The sequence below is a fragment of the Cornus florida genome, unplaced genomic scaffold (assembly GCF_030987335.1).
Source record: "Cornus florida cultivar Cherokee Brave unplaced genomic scaffold, ASM3098733v1 CherokeeBrave_3.0.0_Hap2_Chr01, whole genome shotgun sequence".
In the NCBI taxonomy this organism is placed as follows: domain Eukaryota; kingdom Viridiplantae; phylum Streptophyta; class Magnoliopsida; order Cornales; family Cornaceae; genus Cornus; species Cornus florida.
Window position 1 is genome coordinate 4,347,509 of NW_026775571.1, and position 20,226 is coordinate 4,367,734.

Below are 20,226 nucleotides of genomic sequence, written 5' to 3' on the forward strand. Positions count from 1 at the left end.
TGGCCCTTGGCCACACCTCATACATGATCATAGAAACCGTATGAAAAAGAAAGAATGGAATTCCCACATCTGATGCAAAAGTTATGCTACAATGACTTATGAATTTTCAATATTTTCAAAATTAGCCTTGAAAACAAAAGTGCATAGAATACATGCTACATGTCATTGGCCTCCGGCCTCATTTGATACATGTTGAATACAATGAAAAGAGTGTACTTATGCACACTTTACATAAATGGAATAAAATAAAACAAGCGTGATACAAAAGGTTACAAACATGGCATTTCATGCGAACACTTGCATGAAATGGAAATGCGAAAGCTATAAGCCTTCGAAGGAGCGACGAGCATCACGAACCAAGTTTTCATACCTGAACAAATCCCCCAGTAACTTCGGGGTGAGTAAACAAGTTTACTCGTAGGGAATGAGCATGCATCGACTCGATTTCTTTAGAGATTTTTAGGACTAACATGATATAGTTCAAAAGGGATCATACCACCTAATGCTTATGTCAAAGATTAGACTCAGGGATCATCCTATGCTACTATGGAGCATAAGCAACAAGAATCATGATATATCTACATATATGAAGTAAGTCAAGATTGGATAATCCAAAAAACATGACAAGAAGGATGCTTGAGTACAGATCAACATGAATTGCATTTTTAATACAATTAAACAAGGTTTGGAAAAATTCGTACAACACGACAAGAAAGTACTAGAATACAAGTATCACATTATTAATGGAACTGAACAAGGTTTAGAACATACCAATTAACACGACAAGAAGTATACTCGAATACAATTTAACACGAGTGACATTATCACTGCAATTAACATGATTGGAACATTCTAATTAACGCGATAGAAGTAATACATGAAATCAAGAGCAAGACATAATATCTACACAAATAAACAAGAATGGAACATTCTATGAAACACAAAAAGAGTTATACATGAATCAAGAACAAGGCATAATATCTATGCAAGTAAACAAGATTAGAGCATTCACATACACGACAAGTTTAAATCTTCAAGGAATAGCAACTTGAAATTTAAAGAGTGAAATCAACCAATGTGGAAACTCGGATATCGCCCGGATTAAAACCGTACTCTTGAGATCACTTTAGGGCTACTAACCCATAGGTACCTTTCCCCTAGTGCACACTATAGTGTAGGAGGACAATCCCCCATACTAGAACCAAGTCCTAGCCATGACAATTCTTGATTGATATCCCAAGTCCCAAAATTAACAAGTTGTGCACCCAAGATTATATCAAATACAATAAATGCATTAACCACATTTCATGCACAACCAAGATTTTGGAACACACAAGTCATGCCCTAAGTTCATCAATTATCATGGCATGTGAAATGTTAAGAAATTATAGTGTGCAACTATATAGACAATATCCACGATACATAGCACATGGAGTTCATTGAAGTAAATATACCACAAGTATACGATATATGATTTAATTACTTTCTAAGTAACACATGTGTAATTAAACCATTCCAAGACAAATGTGCATGTCGTTAAGTACATTAATGAGATCAAGATACAAGTGTTCACGATACTTGACAAAAAGAATAAAGTCCATGGAATTCAAGTCAAATTCACAAGTTTAATAAGAATTCACTAACAAGGCATGATTAACTCGATGGAAGCATATAAGGAAATTTAATCTACTCAATGATTAAATTATCAAGATTTCAAGGTGAGTCAAAATGTTCTACGAACAAGTTATTTCAAGGATCATGTAAAGGCTAAGTTCATTGTCAAGTTACAAGTCCATTATATACAAGATGCAACCATCTGAATTAAATTCCATACAAGGGAATTAATTAAATATAAGTTTGAAGACTTATCCGATTATTCTTAATTTGATACACGTGAAGGAACTTGTTAAGGAAATTATGAATACAAGGTTAGAAACTTAATCTAGCTCATGGAACCATTGAATGGATTTTAATTAATTCATTTAATTAAAATCTCTAAATTTTAAAAGTCATCCAAATGACCTCAAATTAAAGTATGTTATACAACATGTCAAGACTTGTTTTAAAACCATGATACAAGTAAGTTCTAAGCAAGATACTACCTTGAGTATTAAACTTTAATACTAGAAAAATAATAATTGAAAGGTTTCAAAACCTAATAAAATATTCTAGATTTAATATATATGAAACTACATGCCATGCACATCAAGAATTTCAAGTTGGAATTCCAACGGGATGAATAGTACACTTGGAGCAATTTAATTAATCTAATTAATTAAATATTACTAGATTTCAAAACACTTCCACTTTCTCTCAAATTCACCTATGTTGGAGAGCATGCCAAGGCCTAATACATATTGATTTCAAGCTAGTTAAGGCCACGTGATTTAATATTTTATTCAAGATAAATATTCAATAAAATATTCAATATTTGTCCAAATGATCTAGATTTAATGTATGTCAATCAACATATCAAGGGGTAATATTCTATCATGCCACATGATTAAACAAAGCTATGGACAACTGGGAAAATTAAATCCTTCACAAGAAAAATAAATAATAAAATCCCTAGATTTTATATCCAAGCATGTAATCAAGTTGTATAAGCATCACAAGCTTGTAATATAGCAAGAAAATAAATTATAACACCCCCTAACTCAATTTGAGATGAAAACCTCAAATCCCCACTGAAATAAAAGTGTTCCGAATCCGCCGAAACCGATGGGTTTTGTCGGGGACAACACGATTTACATGAATCTGAAGGAAGCCCCATGAAAATCACAACTTGACCTCAAACCCAAACTCAAGAAATGGTCATAAATGGATTCTAATAAGGGGGAATGGTAGAGCACGTCGAGGGGAACAATAAATGTAAAGACCGAAGAATTTCTACCAAGGAAATCAAGTGTAGGAGAAAGAGAAAGGGTGGCAGCCAAGGAGCTCCCATGGCTTCCGGCCAAGATGGTGGAGAAGATGAAGAAAATCTGAATTTTCTTCTTTAAGTCCCCTATTTATAGTAAGTCTCAAAAAGTGCCCCGAAAGGGCCCTTTCGTGTCCGGAAAATTGGAATTTGAGCAAACACGCTCAAACGGAAAAACTCCATGAACAAAAAAGATTCAAAATTAGAAAATATGAACAACGGAAGAAACGGCATCGAAAACCGAGTCCCGAGCAAAGAGTTATGCCCCGAACAAGTTCAGCGGCAACCGGATCCAAAAACTCTGAAACTGGAGAAAAACGACCAGAAGGAAATTCTAAGAGTTCATGACTCAACGAAATGTGAAAATGAATCCCGTATGAGGATCCAGGCTCTAGATGAGGTATTTTTGCAATAATTTTCATTAATTGCATAATGGCCCCTACAAAAAGGGTTAACTACAAAACTGCCTCAGAATGAAAATATCTTTCAAAAGATATTTTCTTAGATGCCCCTGAAATAAAATATCTTCAAAAGATATTTACGAAAAATACCTCAAGAAAAGAAAAAGATTCTGAAGAATTGTGCATTCATGCCCCTATGGACACCGGGAGCAACCAAAGTACTTTCTTGCAATGGTAAAGATACGTATTTCGAGAAAACCACTGAAGATGAAGACACGTGAAGTCAAAAACCAACTCCGAGCATGAAAAGTGAGGTTATGCCAACAAGGTGACAAACGGGGAAAGGACAGAATAGGGAAAAGGACGAAATAACGCATAGTGTCTGAAAAGTGAAAATGCGGAAATAACTCGGTCCTCAAAGGAAGTTGTCAATCCACATGAAAGAGTCTCAAAAATCATTTCTGAGCACTCGAGATGACACTAAGCGACAAGAAATAGAGCTCATAAAAGAAAATTAAACGGAAAAAATTTATCCGTAAAATTTTAGGAAAAAGGAAAGGAAGGAAAATAACCGGGTCATTACAACCTACCCTCTTTAAAGAAATTTCGTCCCTAAAATTTGGAACATACTGGAAAAGAACAGAACACGGACGGAACAAAAGGTCAAACCAATGACAGCTCATAAAGCACTGAAGGACAACCCTAGAGATCTCAAGATTAACTAGAGGAACGCGAAACCATGAATAGAAGACAACACCTCATACGAATCGGCACATTAACTCAACGTCAACCACTGAGAGAATCCCAAGACAATGAAATGTTAGAACACGCTAAAAGAAGAGAGTGACAAGGCAGTACGAATAGCGACCGAAACCCACCCACACTTACTCGTCAGCAAGGTAGTATGACAGTATAAGGTACTAGTTCATAACATGTCCCAAACTAGGTCAACTCTGAGAAACCAATTGATATGGATGACATCAATGTCGAAAATGATCACTACCAAAAGCACCATGGGAACCAGGCATCTGCGAGATTTGGGGTAGTTAATCCCAAAACTCTGACAACAATGACACTAACACCATTTCGCTTAAGGCCTTAGATCCAGAAGCCACGAAGGAAAAGGGAATGAAGCGGTGCCTCCCTGGCCCACGTCTCACTCCACCAGACAAGGAAAAGAAATGAATCGCAGTCCACTATGCTCACATGAGCCTAGCTTACTTGCATCAATCGATAGACTAAGGTCTCGAAACACCCAACCAAGAAAAGAGACAAACAGGTTCCCGACATGGGTCCTTACAAAATGAATTTCTCATATCCAAGGAAGAAACTCATGAAATAAGAACGCATCCAAGGGATACGACAGATCTTAAGAGGCAATGCCAAAATAAGACATAAAAGTAAACAACTAGCATGCAACATTACAATGGACTATCTACTCAAGGTGCCACATAAGTAAACAGACATGTTATCAAACCAAAACGTGTTATCCAGAAGCACATAAGTACATGGTACGACAATACACGTGAATGAAAAACGTAAGGTATGCGTCGCATACGGTCATGCTAACATAAACACATAGACATGTTATCACAGTAGGACATGATAGCCACCTAGATCATGTTATCAAGAAGCATATATACACATAAGACATGCTTAACAAATAATAGGCGTCTCAAAAAACCTAAGCATGGGAACAGACATATTATCAAACAAGACATGTTATCAAACAAAACATGTTATCAAACAAGGCATGTTATCAAAAAACATTTAAACACGTAGAGCATGGCAACACAAGCATGATATGCATCCAAAACCCGTCATCCAAGGTATTTGAACCCGGATGCTTTGATACCACCTGTGATGACCCTGGATTTTTCAACCCAGTGTGTCTTATGATGACTCAAACCGGATCCAGGATGCGGAAGAAAAAAGAAGGAAAAATTGCCTCAAGAGATGTACGTCATCCCTAAGGCACCTAGATGACTCCCCATGAAGCCACGAAACTCAAATGAGCTAAACAATGAAGCAAGAATGCCAAACTCAAAAAGAAATGAACCAAGGGTAAAATGGTCATTTCACACTGAAATGGGTGCCACCTTGCACACCATTGGAAAGACAACAAAAAAATGAACAAGGATAGACTCAAGAATCTCATGATTTGGAGTACGGACGGAAAATGTATGAATTTAAAACAAGGAGGCCTTCACTGTTTAAGGATTACCATAATCCTATCCCACTAGAACTGGAATAACTCATACTACAGATGGAGTTTTGGTGAATGGTTGGTACCAATGGATAGCTAACTTCGAGCTCTTGAGTCCAGAGTCAAGAATGGCTAGATTTGGATTCGAGATAAAAGAGTTATGACCTCCCAAAGTTGGAACAACAAAGCTGTCCAATAGATGCTATGAGGGAGAGGGTTCCAGGGAGGATCGGTCGACCGAAGGCAAGGGTCAGCTGGCTGAAACTCAATTGTCGGTCGGCCAAACCCCAATAGTCAACCGGCCGACATAAGGGTTTTTCCTAAAAAGCCTACTGGAATGGTCTCGAGGGAATCGTCAGCCGACCGATGGAGCTTCATCAGCCGACCGAAACTCCTGCTGCTGCTATGAAAAGCTACTGTAATGGTGTATGCGATGCTAGGTTCATTTCTAAGGCTCTCTAAGATTTATACATGATCCGAACAAGTTTGAAAGCATCTCTTAACATCATTGAAGCATTCAAAACATACTAAAACAAGGGGAAACTCAAAATGACACCCCATGGAGGAATTTTTCATAAAGATTCAATAAATCGTCCAAAAATAGGTCAAAAGTTGAAACTCAAGGGTTTTGTGAAATGTGGACATGCACGCGCGCGTAAAAAGACATTTAAGACGCGTCCCAATGGTCCGCGACCTCAAAATGTCAAGAATGCAAAATATGACCTATCAATGGCCAAAAATGCCTAAAAATGGGATAAATGGAACTACAATGCAAGACCTAGAATGAAATGGTGTTTGGCCCTTGGCCACACCTCATACACGATCATAGAAACCGTATCAAAAAGAAAGAATGGAATTCCCACACCCGATGCAAAAGTTATGCTACAATGACTTATGAATTTTCAATATTTTCGTAATTAGCCTTGAAAACAAAAGTGTATGGAATACATGTTACATGTTATTGGCCTCCGGCCTCATTTGATACATGTTGAATACAATGAAAAGAGTGTACTTATGCACACTTTACATAATGGAATCAAATAATACAAGCTTGATACAAAAGGTTACAAACATGGCATTTCATGCGAACACTTGCATGAAATGGAAATGCAAAAGCTATAAGCCTTCGAAGGAGCGACGAGCATCACGAACCAAGTCTTCAGACCTGAACAAATCCCCCAGGAACTTCGGGGTGAGTAAACAAGTTTACTCGTAGAGAATGAGCATGCATCAACTCGATTTCTTTAGAAATTTTTAGGACTAACATGATATAGTTCAAAAGGGATCATACCACCTAACGCCTATGTCAAAGATTAGACTCAGGGATCATCCTATGCTACTATAGAGCATAAGCAACAAGAATCATGATATATCTACATATATGAAGCAAGTCAAGATTGGATAATCCAAAGAACACAACAAGAAGGATGCTTGAGTACAGATCAACATGAATTGCATTTTTAATTCAATTAAACAAGGTTTGGAAAAATTCGTACAACACGACAAGAAAGTACTAGAATACAAGTATCACATTATTAATGGAACTGAACACGGTTCAGAACATACCAATTAACACGACAAGAAGTATACTCGGATACAATTTAACACGAGTTACATTATCACTGCAGTTAACATGATTGGAGCATTCCAATTAACGCGATAGAAGTAATACACGAAATCAAGAGCAAGACATAATATCTACGCAAGTAAACAAGAATGGAACATTCCATGAAACACAAAAAGAGTTATACATGAATCAAGAATAAGGCATAATATCTATGCAAGTAAACAAGATTAGAGCATTTCACATACACGACAAGTTTAATTCTTCAAGGAATAGCAACTTGAAATTTAAAGAGTGAAATCAACAAATGTGAAAACTCGGATATCGCCCGGAATAAAACCGTACTCTTGAGATCACTTTAGGGCTACTAACCCATGGGTACCTTTCCCCTATTGCGCACTATAGTGTAGAAGGACAATCCCCCGTACTAGAACCAAGTCCTAGCCATGACAATTCTTGATTGATATCCCAAGTTCCAAAATCAACAAGTTGTGCACCCAAGATTGTATCAAATACAATAAATGCATTAACCACATTTCATGCACAACCAAGATTTTGGAACACACAAGTCATGCCCTAAGTTCATCAATTATCATGGCATGTGAAATGTCAAGAAATTATAATGTGCAACTATATAGACAACATCCAAGATACATAGCACATGGAGTTCATTGAAGTAAATATACCACAAGTATAAGATACATGATTTAATTACTTTCTAAGCAACACATGTGTGATTAAACCATTGCAAGACAAATGTGCATGTTCGTTAAGTACATTAATGAGATCAAGATACAAGTGTTCACGATACTTGACAAAAAGAATAAAGTCCATAGAATTCAAGTCAAATTCACAAGTGTAACAAGAATTCACTAACAAGGCATGATTAACTCGATGGAAACATATAAGGAAATTTAATCTACTCAAGGATTAAATTATCAAGATTTCAAGGTGAGTCAAAATGTTCTACGAACAAGTTATTTCAAGGATCATGTCAAGGTCAAGTTCATTGTCAAATTACAAGTCCATTACATACAAGATGCAACCATGTGAATTAAATTCCATACAAGGAAATTAATTAAATATAAGTTTGAAGACTTATCCGATTATTCTTGATTTGATACACATGAAAGAACTTGCCAAGGAAATTATGAATACAATGTTAGAAACTTAATCTAGCTCATGGAACCATTGAATGGATTTTAATTAATTCATTTAATTAAAATCTCTAGATTTTAAAAGTCATCCAAATGACCTCAAATTAAAGTATGTTATACAACATGTCAAGACTTGTTTTAAAACCATGATACAAGTAAGTTTGAAGTAAGATACTACCTTGAGTATTAAACTTTAATACTAAAAAAATAATAATTGAAAGGTTTCAAAACCTAATCAAATATTCTAGATTTAATATATATGAAACTACATGCCATGCACATCAAGAATTTCAAGTCGGAATTCCAACGGGATGAATAGTACACTTGGAGCAATTTAATTAATCTAATTAATTAAATATTACTAGATTTCAAAACATTTCCAATTTCTCTCAAATTCACCTATGTTGGAGAGCATGCCAAGGCCTAATACATATTGATTTCGAGCTAGTTAAGGCCACATGATTTAATATTTTATTCAAGATAAATATTAAATAAAATCTTCAATACTTGTCCAAATGATCTAGGTTTAATGTATGTCAATCAACATATTAAGGGATAATATTCTATCATGCCACATGATTAAACAAAGCTATGGACAATCAGGAAAATTAAATCCTTCACAAGAAAAATAAATAATAAAATCCCTAGATTTTATATCCAACCATGTAATCCAGTTGTATAAGCATCACAAGCATGTAATATGGCAAGAAAATAAATTATAACACCCTCTAACTCAATTGTGAGATGAAAACCTCAAATCCCCACTGAAAACAAAAGTTTTCCGAATCTACCGAAACCGAAGAGTTTTGTCGGGGATAACACGATCTACATGAATCTGAAGGAAGCCCCATGAAAATCACAACTTGACCTTAAACCCAAACTTAAGAAATGGTCATAAATGGATTCTAATAAGGGGGAATGGTAGAGCACATCGAGGGGAACAATAAATATAAAGGCCGAAGAATTTCTACCAAGGAAATCAAGTGGAGGAGAAGGAGAAAGGGTGGCAGCCAAGGAGCTCCCACGGCTTCCGGCCAAGATGGTGGAAAAGATGAAGAAAATTTGAATTTTCTTCTTTAAGTCCCCTATTTATAATAAGTCTCAAAAAGTGCCCCGAAAGGGCCCCGTCAGGTCCGAAAAAGTGGAATTTAAGACAATGCGCTCAAATAGTGAAACTCTGTGAATGAAAAAGATTCAAAATGAGAAAATATGAACAATGGAAGAAACGGCGTCAAAAATCGAGTCCTGAGCATAGAGTTATGCCCTAAACAAATTCAGCGGCAACCGGGTCTAGAAACTCTGAAACTGGAGAAAAATGACTAAAAGGAAATTCTAAGAGTTCGTGACTCGACGAAATGTGAAAATGAATCACGTACGAGGATCCAGGCTCCAAATGAGGTATTTTTGCAATAACTTTTGTTAATTGCACAATGGTCCCTACAAAAAGGGTTAACTGCGAAACTGCCCCAGAATGAAAATATCTTCCAAAAGATATTTTCTTAGATGCCCCTGAAATAAAATATCTTCAAAAGATATTTATGAAAAACACCCCAAGAGAAGAAAAAGATTCTGTAGAATTGTGCATTCATGCCCCTATGGACACCGGGAGCAACCAGAGTACTTTCTTGCAAAAGTAAAGATACGTATTTTGAGAAAATCACTGAAGATGAAGACACGTGAAGTCAAAAACCAACTCCGAGCATGAAAAGTGAGGTTATGCCAACAAGGTGACAAACGGGGAAAAGACGGAATAGGGAAAAGGACGAAATAGCGCATAGTGTCCGAAAAGTGAAAATGCGAAAATGACTCAATCCTCAAAAGAAGTTGTCAATCCACATGAAAGAGTCTCAGAAATCAATTCTAGGCACTCGAGATGACATTAAGCGACAGGAAACAGAGCTCAGAAAAGAAAACTAAACGGAAAAAATTTATCTGTAAAATTTCAGGAAAAAGGAAAGGAAGGAAAATGACCGGGTCATTACAATGATATGGACCACAAATGCAAGCAAGAAATCAATATTTTGAAAAATTTACTCTTAAATGGCATTCACAAGGCATAGAAGGAGTATTGGACTCTCAAGTCAAGTAATTTTTAAATTCTAAGTATCATGATCCTCAAAAGATCAAAATCTTGGCTCAGACTCTTAATTCATACCACATGCATAGAAACTAAATGCGATATGTAAAATATGCTAGCACACCCCAAACTTAATCTGTGCATTATCCTCAACGTGTAAAGAAGTAACAAATAATGGAAAGAGTATAACAAGTGGGTGCAGCAAATGGGACCCGGCAACGGAAGCTTAGCAGTGGAAGGAGCACCCCCAAACTTAGATTCTGAAAACTTGTCTGAAAATGGTCACACTAGCAACTGTCGAAACATATGCATTAATGATTTAAATGAGAGGTGAAACTGAGAACAGGGAAAAAATCATGACATCTATCAATGTAAAATTCAGAATATCAAAAATCGATATCAAAATCCAAAACTTCATATATAGCAAGTAAATCCAAAACCAAAAATCTAAAAATCAATGTATATCAAGTGCAGTGCAAAAATATCCAAAGTATCCAAAACCAGTGCAAATATCAAGACAGTGTAAAAATATCCCAATAATAGCAGTGTATCAGAACAGATAATGAGTAATAGAGAGAGAAAATAGTGGAATCAGGAAGTAGGATCCGGTGTCATCATGTAGGCAATGTGCCGCGGCATGTCAAACATCTCCCGCTGTGTCGGGTGAGAGAAGTCATGAGATCTATCCACAATGCTCCAAGGTTTCGCCTTACCTCAACAATGTCTGTCCTCAAGTCATCAGATCGCCGAACTAAATCATTGTGCCTCCCTACTAAGTCGTCATGTCTCCTCACTAAATCATCATGCCACCTTGTAATATCCTCGTGCCACCCGGTCATGTCAGCTCTGAAGGAAATGAAGTCTGTATGAGTTGAGTGACATTAGATTTGTAGCTAGAATCTGAACTGGCATGCGGGGAACGAGTGTTGACCTGTGGCATCAGCTTTGTAGGAGGGACATGAGAGGGGCCGACTTGCTGAGATGCAATAGGTACATCTGGTTGTGAGGTAGATGCGGAAGTAGTCGTGCGACGACTCTGTCTAAGAGGTGATCTATCGGCTTCCTCCTCTGCAGCTGCATCCTCTTCGACTTTCTCCTAAACTCGTTTCCTCTTCTGATCTCGGTTCTTCCTATTCTTGAGGCAAGAATTATGAGTCTTTGTCCACTTTGCCAAGTCATATTCCCTCCTAGCTCTCTGTGTATCAGTCTCTGGAATCTCATCCGGGTCAAAGTGATAGCCCTGGTCAATCAACATCTGTGTAATCAGGTAGCCAAATGGTAAGGGCCAAACATCAGCTTTAGAATTATGTGTGAAGATTTGATTCTTCCAAAATTTGATTCTTCTAATAACCCTGGCTCAAATAGTATAAAGCCTAGAAAATCCCCTTCTGCCTCTATATACAATGTCCTAAGGGAAATACATTAAGGTAAAACACATAATTTATAAACCAGTATTAGGGATCAATATCAACCCGGTCTGCAAATATATTGCCCTCAAAGGTAGCATGTGGAGATAGAGTTACAACTATGGTCATCTTGGAGGGATAAGGTGAAGAGTTGGGATATAATGGATCCTTAGAGTCAGCGACCAATGGAGAGAAATGGGGGCATCGGCAAGCAACAGCTATGACTAGGATAGAAATATCGATCTCCTGGCCATCTATAGTCGTATGCATCAAGAGTCTGTCATCCTCATCTAACCGGAGGTGCTGGAAGAACAATGCAACCACCCGGGGATATACTACAGTGTCTGCCACTGTCATAATGACATCGATGCCCTTATGAGTGAGCTCATCATAAGACCACTTAGTCTGCTCCAACTCGAAAAATATATTGTGGTCGAATATGAACTTTGGCTCAAGCTTCCTATTAGAGTAAGAGGGAGAAGGTACTGCTCAGATAATAGGACCCTGTGCCTCTATAAGAGATGGCTCTGAATGGACTGATGCAAATGTTGTAGCTACAGAAAATGTAGATGATAAAGACTCTGCCTCTAGAGATGGAGGAGGCTGTGGAGCTCTGTAAACTCTTTTTCTAGCAAGAGTCTTTTGTTTGCGCTGTATCTGCAAAAGCAACAAGTAAAAATTAGTGCACAGGTATAGAATAAGGTAAGCATCTGATAAGAAAACACAAAGCATGTCTAAATCAAGTAGAAACAGAGAATAGACAAATAGGATCATGCTTGTGCAAGAAATGATCAAGATAGCTTCAAGAAAATCATTCAACATGCTTCAACTAGACAGAATAGATCATGGCATAATAAGCAAGCTTAGATAGCAAAACAATACAATGATATCATAGAGGGCAGAAAAGTCACTTTTGGAACATTTTGAGCAGAAATAGGATCAAAAGGACAAGTATAGGCTGTGATGTGCATAAATGATGTAACGTGCATTCACAAACCAAAAATTTAAGAAGATTATTGAAATTCATGGCAAGTAGACGCTAGGATGACATCGTATCAATTCCTAAGCAAGAATGTCTACAAATTCAGCAATTTAGATCAAATGGAGCAAGCAGGATAACATGGAGCATATAAACATAGCAAATGTCAACCTAGGACTAAAGAAACATGTATATCATGTAATAAAGACTAAGTGGAATGTACTGTTGCAAAACACTTCAATCCAAGGCATGCTATGACACACATGCTCAAGAATGAATCATGGACATGTTATACAACTAAATGGCATATATCTGAATGATGCACAAATATCAACAAACTCCAGACAAAGAAATATCCCATACTATATTTCAACAAAATCAACATCCTATGATCACTCATGGCTTGTGACCCCCTCTAAGCAATAGATAAATAGAAAAATGATCGATTATGGCTCGCGACCCCCTTTAAAGCTTAAATGAAGCAAATAATGGTCAAAAACCGAGAATGAAAAAAGCTTACCATTTTGGAATCAAAGTCAGGACCGGAAAGAACATTAGTCTCAAGCCCTTACTTAGCTTTGCATAAATGGATCACAAGTGTATAAAAACTAGCAAATGGCATTTAAACAACATCTTTCCAAGTCAAGACAAACGTACCCCCAAACTTGGTTCAAATTGCATTTAAAATTCTAATTAAGCTCAAGAAGTGGTACTAAGGCCAAAGAAAAGCAATGACATCCCACACATGAATTTGGAACTCCAAACATCCCCCTAAACTTATTCAAAGATCAATTCCTAGAAGATATGTTTTAAGGATGCATATAGACTCTCAAAACCATCAATGTAACATAAGTGTGTGCAAAATAGTGTATATATACAAGCAACAAGTTGCAAATTATTCCAAATTGCACACAATTATTCAAAGAAGATCACATTTGACAAGTTTCAAGTTCATAAAGAAACAATGGAATCATTTGACTTCAAAAAGTTGGGTTGGAATGGCAATTCAACTTATTTTTCAAGATAAGTTCAAAATCATGATAGGTGGGGCAAAGACAACAAACTTTTGCCCTAGCATGGCAAGAATTAAGAATTTAGCATACACAAGTTCAAAAGCACTTAGAACATGAGATTAGATGGAAAAGAATTAAATGGAACAAGTTTTAACTTAATCAAGGGCGTTTTAGTCAACTTTTGGAATTTTTGAACACTTTTGGGGCCAAATTGGAATTTTTGAAAACTTTAGAGTCAAAACTTTTGAATGCATTGTATAAAAGCTTCATAATAAGAATCATGCATTGAATGAATAACAAAAGAAGGAATTAAGCAACTCGACTTCTCATTTTCAAAACAAAGTTCAAAAATTTCTTTTTTAACAATTGGATGCCAACGAGTGTGATCTCAAAGCATTTGAAACATTCAAAAATCATTTTACCAAAGGAATGCACTTGAGTCATGAGCTAAAGGCAAGTGAAGATCAAAACTTTCAAAAAGTTTCCATTTGAAACACTTTCAAGCATTTGTAAACAAGACTTTGCATTTTCAAATTCAAAAGCACGAGTTTCAAGTCAAGTCATGCTTGCATGCATTTAAGATAACTTAAGATCAAACACATCCATGCATTTCATACTCAAAACAATCAAATGAACAAGTCGGGAATCAGTCTCACAACAATTCAAATTTGCAATGCCATTTCAAGTTCAAAATATCAAGAATTTTTTCAAGTTCAAGAAAATTTCCATTTCATGTCAAATTTCAAGAAAAACAAACAACTTTTAAAGTCATGACATTTAGAAATTCCAAATTCAATCAAACTATTTCAACTTCACATTTCATTTCAACTTGAAATTTCAAAACTTATTTCTCAAAGACTTGATTATTTTCTTTGTTTTTCAATTCAAACTTTTAACTTTAAATTTCAATTTTCAATTCAAGTTTTCAAAAATAGACCACATGCCATTTGGAATTTAAAATCAAAGTTCAAATTTATTTTGCAAAAATTTGGCATGGTTTCCCCTAAAAATGGATATTCCCAAAATTTTCAAATAAAGGCACACATGCATATTTGTAAACATCAACCAACACATTCAATTAATTCCAGTCACAGCACAAGGGACACTGCCCACAAACGTAATCCATAATGAAAAATGCCCATTCTCTTTATAACTACAACAACAACAATAATCCATTCTCTAACAAGGTTTTTCCATCCTCCATTCAACCAAAATTACAGTATTCAATAGTCACAATCCAAGGTTCATTGTTCCATTTTTTTTTAAAACAAAATTTTAATTATTTATTTATTTTTTAATATATATATATATATATATATTATTTTGATTTTTGATTTTTTTTTTAAATTTTAACAAACATGATATATACACAAAAATAAAATAAAAAATAAAAATTAAACAACAATAAATTGAAAATAAAAAAAAAAATAAAGAAAATGAATGAAATAAAGTAAACAATAAAAATGAAAACCAACTTACCTGGGCCAAAGATTGGAAGAGAGAATGAAAAGAGAGGGATTTGGGAAGAATCGAAGAATGTTTGGCTTCACTGTGGCCGAAGATGGTGACTAGAAGCTTGCCGGAGTTTGTCGGAAAGTTCAGAGAGTTACTGGAGATGGTGATCGGGGTCTCCTTGGCCTAAATCGGCCAGAGATGACTAAAACGAGAGGTTCCGAGAGAGATAGAGTGACGTAGTTGAGAGGGATTTGGTTTACCTTGGGTTCTCGGTTCACCGTAGTTGAGAGGGATTGAAAGAAAGAGATTGAGAATGAGAGAAGAGATTTTGTGGGGAGAGAGAGAGGAAACCGAGAGTTGAGAGGGAGGTAGAGAGAGAGAAAAAGAAAGAAAAGAGAAAAAGAAAATAAGGGAGTCGAGAGAAAAATAGAAAAAAGAAAAAAAATTAGGGTTGGGGTGGGAAGGCCAACGGCTAAAGCATTTATCAGAATTTCAAAAGACATAATTTCGATCAATCGAAGGGGTTTCAATCGATCAATCACTTCGATCGATCCAAATGAATTTTGATCGATTGAGATGAGCTTCGATCGATCCAAATGGAAGATGAAAAGCTATAAATTCAAAGGGTTCAATCGATCGAAGTGGAACTTCGATCCATCGAGATTGGCTTCGATCGATCGAAAAGGCACTGGAAATGGATGAAATGCAAGAAACTGCCCGAAAACTGGATTGATCAACTCAAAATGCTAGACCATGCAAAAAATAACAAAACAAGAAATGAGGGAGAAATAGGGTTGGAAAACCCTACGAAGCACTAGTCTTTAACGTCTCTAGCAAGACGTTGGGCTCTTTTAGCTCGGATCAAAGATCTTAGTAGACATCCCCTTCTCGATGGGGTGAATGGAACTTCGAACCCCACCCAACAAACCATTCCTTAAGGAAATTGTTGGATTTGGTTCAAGTGCTTTCAATGGCTCTTAATTATCAAAACTTTTAGGCTTCCATGGCCATTCAACATTAGATTTTAAAACAACATCTTTTGAAAACTTTTTCAAAAACAAATCATTCAGTTTTTCAACAATAAACAAGGATTCATTCTTTTCAAATTCATTTGCAAAACATTTTTCAACAGCATATATATCTTCATGTTTGTCCATAGAATTGGGAGTTGGATTAAAAATGTTCAACTTCACTTTCATGTGGTCAAAAGAGATCTTCATTATCTTTGTCCTACATTTGACGTTGGCATTAATGGTAGCCAAGAAAGGACGACCAAGGATAACAGAAATTTAGCTCTTAGGATTTGGGACCGGTTCCGTGTCGATGACAACGAAATCAATCAGGAAGAATAATTTGTCAACCTTAATCAAAACATCCTCTATAATACCCCGGGCCTTCTTAACGGATCGGTCTGTTAGTTGCAAAACTACCGACATCGGTTTCAAATTACCTAAGCCTAATTAAACGTGAACCGAATAAGGGAGAAGATTCACACTCGCTCCTAAATCCAAAAGAGCCCGATTGATAACATGATCACCTATAGTGCATGAAGTAGTGGGTGAATCTGGTTTTTAAATTTTGGGAGGGTGTTGTGTTGCAAGATGGAGCTCATTTGCTCAGTAAGAACGACCTTCTTAGGTGCTTGGCTTTTGTTTTTCCTTTTAAGAGTGCAAAGATCTTTCAAAAATTTGGCATAAGCCGAAATTTGTCGAATTGCATCCAAGATAGGAAGATTGATTTTAACTTGCCTAAACACATCAATGATTTCATTAGCTTTGCTTTGTTATTTTTCAAAGGATGTGGATGCTTTCAAAGCATTCAGAAATGGATCCTTTGGCTCAAAAGATTTTTTAAAAACATTATTTGAAATATTTTGAACAATTTTTTCCTTTTCACTAAATGAAGGAGGAGTGGGATGTGAAACGGGATGGGTGTCAACACTAGGTTGCACCGGTTTACTCTCTTCATTTGAAACACCTTGGTTGTCAACAACCTTTCCATTTCTCAATGTAGTCACCGCACTCCCATGTTCAAGTGTATGACCTTCCGAAGGGGGAGTGGTCTGTACAACAATTTGTTGCTTCAGTGGAGGATTCAAAGGCATTTTTCTTTTCTCCCTCGCATTCAAAGTGCTCGCTATTTGCCTTACTTGGGTTTCTAGCTTTGCAATCGATTGGGAGTGGGAATAAAGCAATTGAGTATTTGCCTCCAAAGTACCCAAAGCGGATAAAACTTTCTCTTCAAATGCGGGACTTCTAGAATGACTTTGAGAATATGATGGTTGGTTTAGAAAATGAGAATTTGAAAATTGATTTCTATTTGATGCTTGGTAAGATGAACGATAACCTTAGGGACCTTGGCTTTGCATAGGGGGTGGAACAAACTTGCTTTGGAAACCACTTTGGGGAGGCTTTGAGCCTTCCTCTTAGCTTTTCCAAGAGATGTTTGGATGGTTCCTCCACCCGAGATTATAATGAGCACCATAGGGATTATTCCCTTAATTAACAAAAGCGATATTCACTTGTTCATGGTGTTAACTATGCACATGTCCATGGGAACAATTGGAAGTAGAATGAAACACACTAGAACAAGTCATACAAGATTCATTGGAATGATGATGATTATGATTAGGGGAGGAAGACACTTGATGAGCCGAGTTTTGGTTAATAAAAAATTGATCAAACCTTTAAGATAAAGACTTCACTTCAGCAACTATATCATTAAAATTATCAACTTGATATAAGCTTGCATTCTTCCTTCTGCCTACATTTCTACCATTTTTAGACGATAAAGATATGTGCATTGAGTTTTCACTCATGCTCTTATATAAGCGCCACACATTATCTTCATGCTTGTCTAAATAGGAACTTCCCATAGAAGCATCAACCATACCTTTATGGTTATCTGACAAACTTTCAAAGAAATATTAAACTAATTGCCATTTAGGAATGTCGTGATGAGGACATTTCCTAAGCAAATCATTCAACCGTTCCCATGCCTCATGAAACATTTCCCCATCCCCCTGTGAAAATTCACGAATTGAAGTTCTCATTGCATTGGTTTTAGACATGGGATAGTACTTTCTCAATAACTTTTGTTGCATCTCTGCCCAAGAAGTTATAGAAAAAGGTCCCAAATTGTTAAACCAATATTTTGCTTTATCTTTTAAGGTGAATGGGAAGAGTTTTAATCTCAAAACTTCTTCCGGCATGTCAATATATTTTACGGTGGTACAAATTTTAAGAAATTCATCCAAATGCTTTTATGGTTCTCATTAGGTAGCCTATGATAATTGGGTAGCATTTGAATAGTTTGTGGCTTGATTTCATAGTGATGTGCTCTAAATGGAGGAAGTTGAATGCATGTTGGTGCATTATACTCATTTGACACATAATGATCTTTTAAAGAAATGGGAGGATTTGCAATTGGTGGCTCTACATAAGCCCCATGATTTGCTTGAACAACTGGAAGTGGAGGTGGTATAAAGAATGGCCTTGGCATTCCAGTTGGAACTTGCCCTTGTGGTTGTGGAACAAAAGGTCTAGGCATGCCTAGAGGAACTTGCATATTATTATGTTGTTGATGCACATTAGGGTGAAGAATACTTTGTTGTTCTATGTGACCAAGGTCTTCAACATGGTCCTTAATATGGTCATCCATTGATGAAATGTACTCATTTGAATTACCCCTTCCCCTTGGATTACGAATAATCGATTCAAGACTCAAATTCAATGGGACAACAGTAGGATTCAAAGACTTATGACCATACATGCACAATGCAAATCAAAACAATCAACAAACATAACAAGTAACAATCACTTCTCCTCCACAACAAATCAATCAACAACAAGCCTCTATATACATTGATCCCATGCTCCCATGCTATCAACAATTGCAAAAAAAAGAAAGTGCCTCCACGCGGGCCGACGATAAACAATGAAAAGAAATTGCCTCCATGTGCGCCGACGATTTAACTAAGCAAGAGGAGTTAGAATAGCTCACAAAGGGTCCTTAAGCAATTTCAAAAAATTATTAAGGTTTTTGCTTTGCTTTGCTTTGCAATTATTTATTTATTTTTTTTATGCTTTTTGCTTAGCTTAGCTTGCTTCTTTGCTTTGAAGTTCCATTTTCTTTGCTTTCTTTACTCCCAGTACCTAGCCAATCAAGAACAAATACAATAAGAAATTAAAGTAAAATAAAGTAAAAATAAGGATCTAAGGAGTACTAATTCCTAATTAATTCCAAATATGATGTTGCTAGTCCCCAATAATGGCGCCAAAACTTGGTGACTAGCCGTTATGATGTCCCAAACTTGCGATGTGATTTGGTTGTGGCCAAGTTTAAATTTGTAAAATGCCACTACCACTACTAACTACTAACGTAGGAAGAGTGAGTAGGGATTGTCCCAAGGGATTTGCAAGGTATTTTAGAATTAATGTTGGATTAGTAGGTCGAATGATTAAATAGGGTTTTGTTTGGTTGATTAAACTAATGGTTCAATTAAAACAATGCAAATTAAATGACAATCTAGAGATTAGGGAAAAGAGTATGAGAGAAAGGTCTTGGGGCTTAGAGTTCACCACTAAGCTTCACTTCACCAAACACTACCAATCGTAAATTAAAGGGGAAATTCATGTTGTAAATTGTATGTGTGTGTGTCATCAATTGAAAACTAAGCATGGACGGCAAATAAGCATAGATTGTCTAATCAATCTAGTGAGTAGCACAATCTATCAAATAAAACCATTAACCATTCAATTAAACCACAATTAATGCGCATACAAAAATCTAGAAAAATGTACTTCTTGCATTCATAAGCATGGATCATCAAATAACAAGAATGGATTGTCCACCTATCTAGGAAATTAAAGTAATTACACTACAACTATGCTAATGACATGAAAATTAAACTAATTAAGCTAAAAAGGTAGCACAATCTATCAAGAAATAAGCATGATCCACCAAACAAACCAAGAGAATAATCAATTAAGCACCATTCCTTGACCATCACTAGATCTATAATATCAACACACATAGACATGCATCAA

At 36.2% G+C, this 20,226-nt stretch overlaps 1 non-coding gene across 1 annotated transcript; it reads left to right on the top strand.

The window, feature by feature from the left end:
* Positions 1–18,126: 18,126 nt before the first annotated feature.
* Positions 18,127–18,233, top strand: LOC132282646 (small nucleolar RNA R71). Its single transcript, XR_009471809.1, has one exon. It is a non-coding gene; the product is annotated as a small nucleolar RNA R71 (small nucleolar RNA).
* The last annotated feature ends 1,993 nt before the right edge of the window (positions 18,234–20,226 follow it).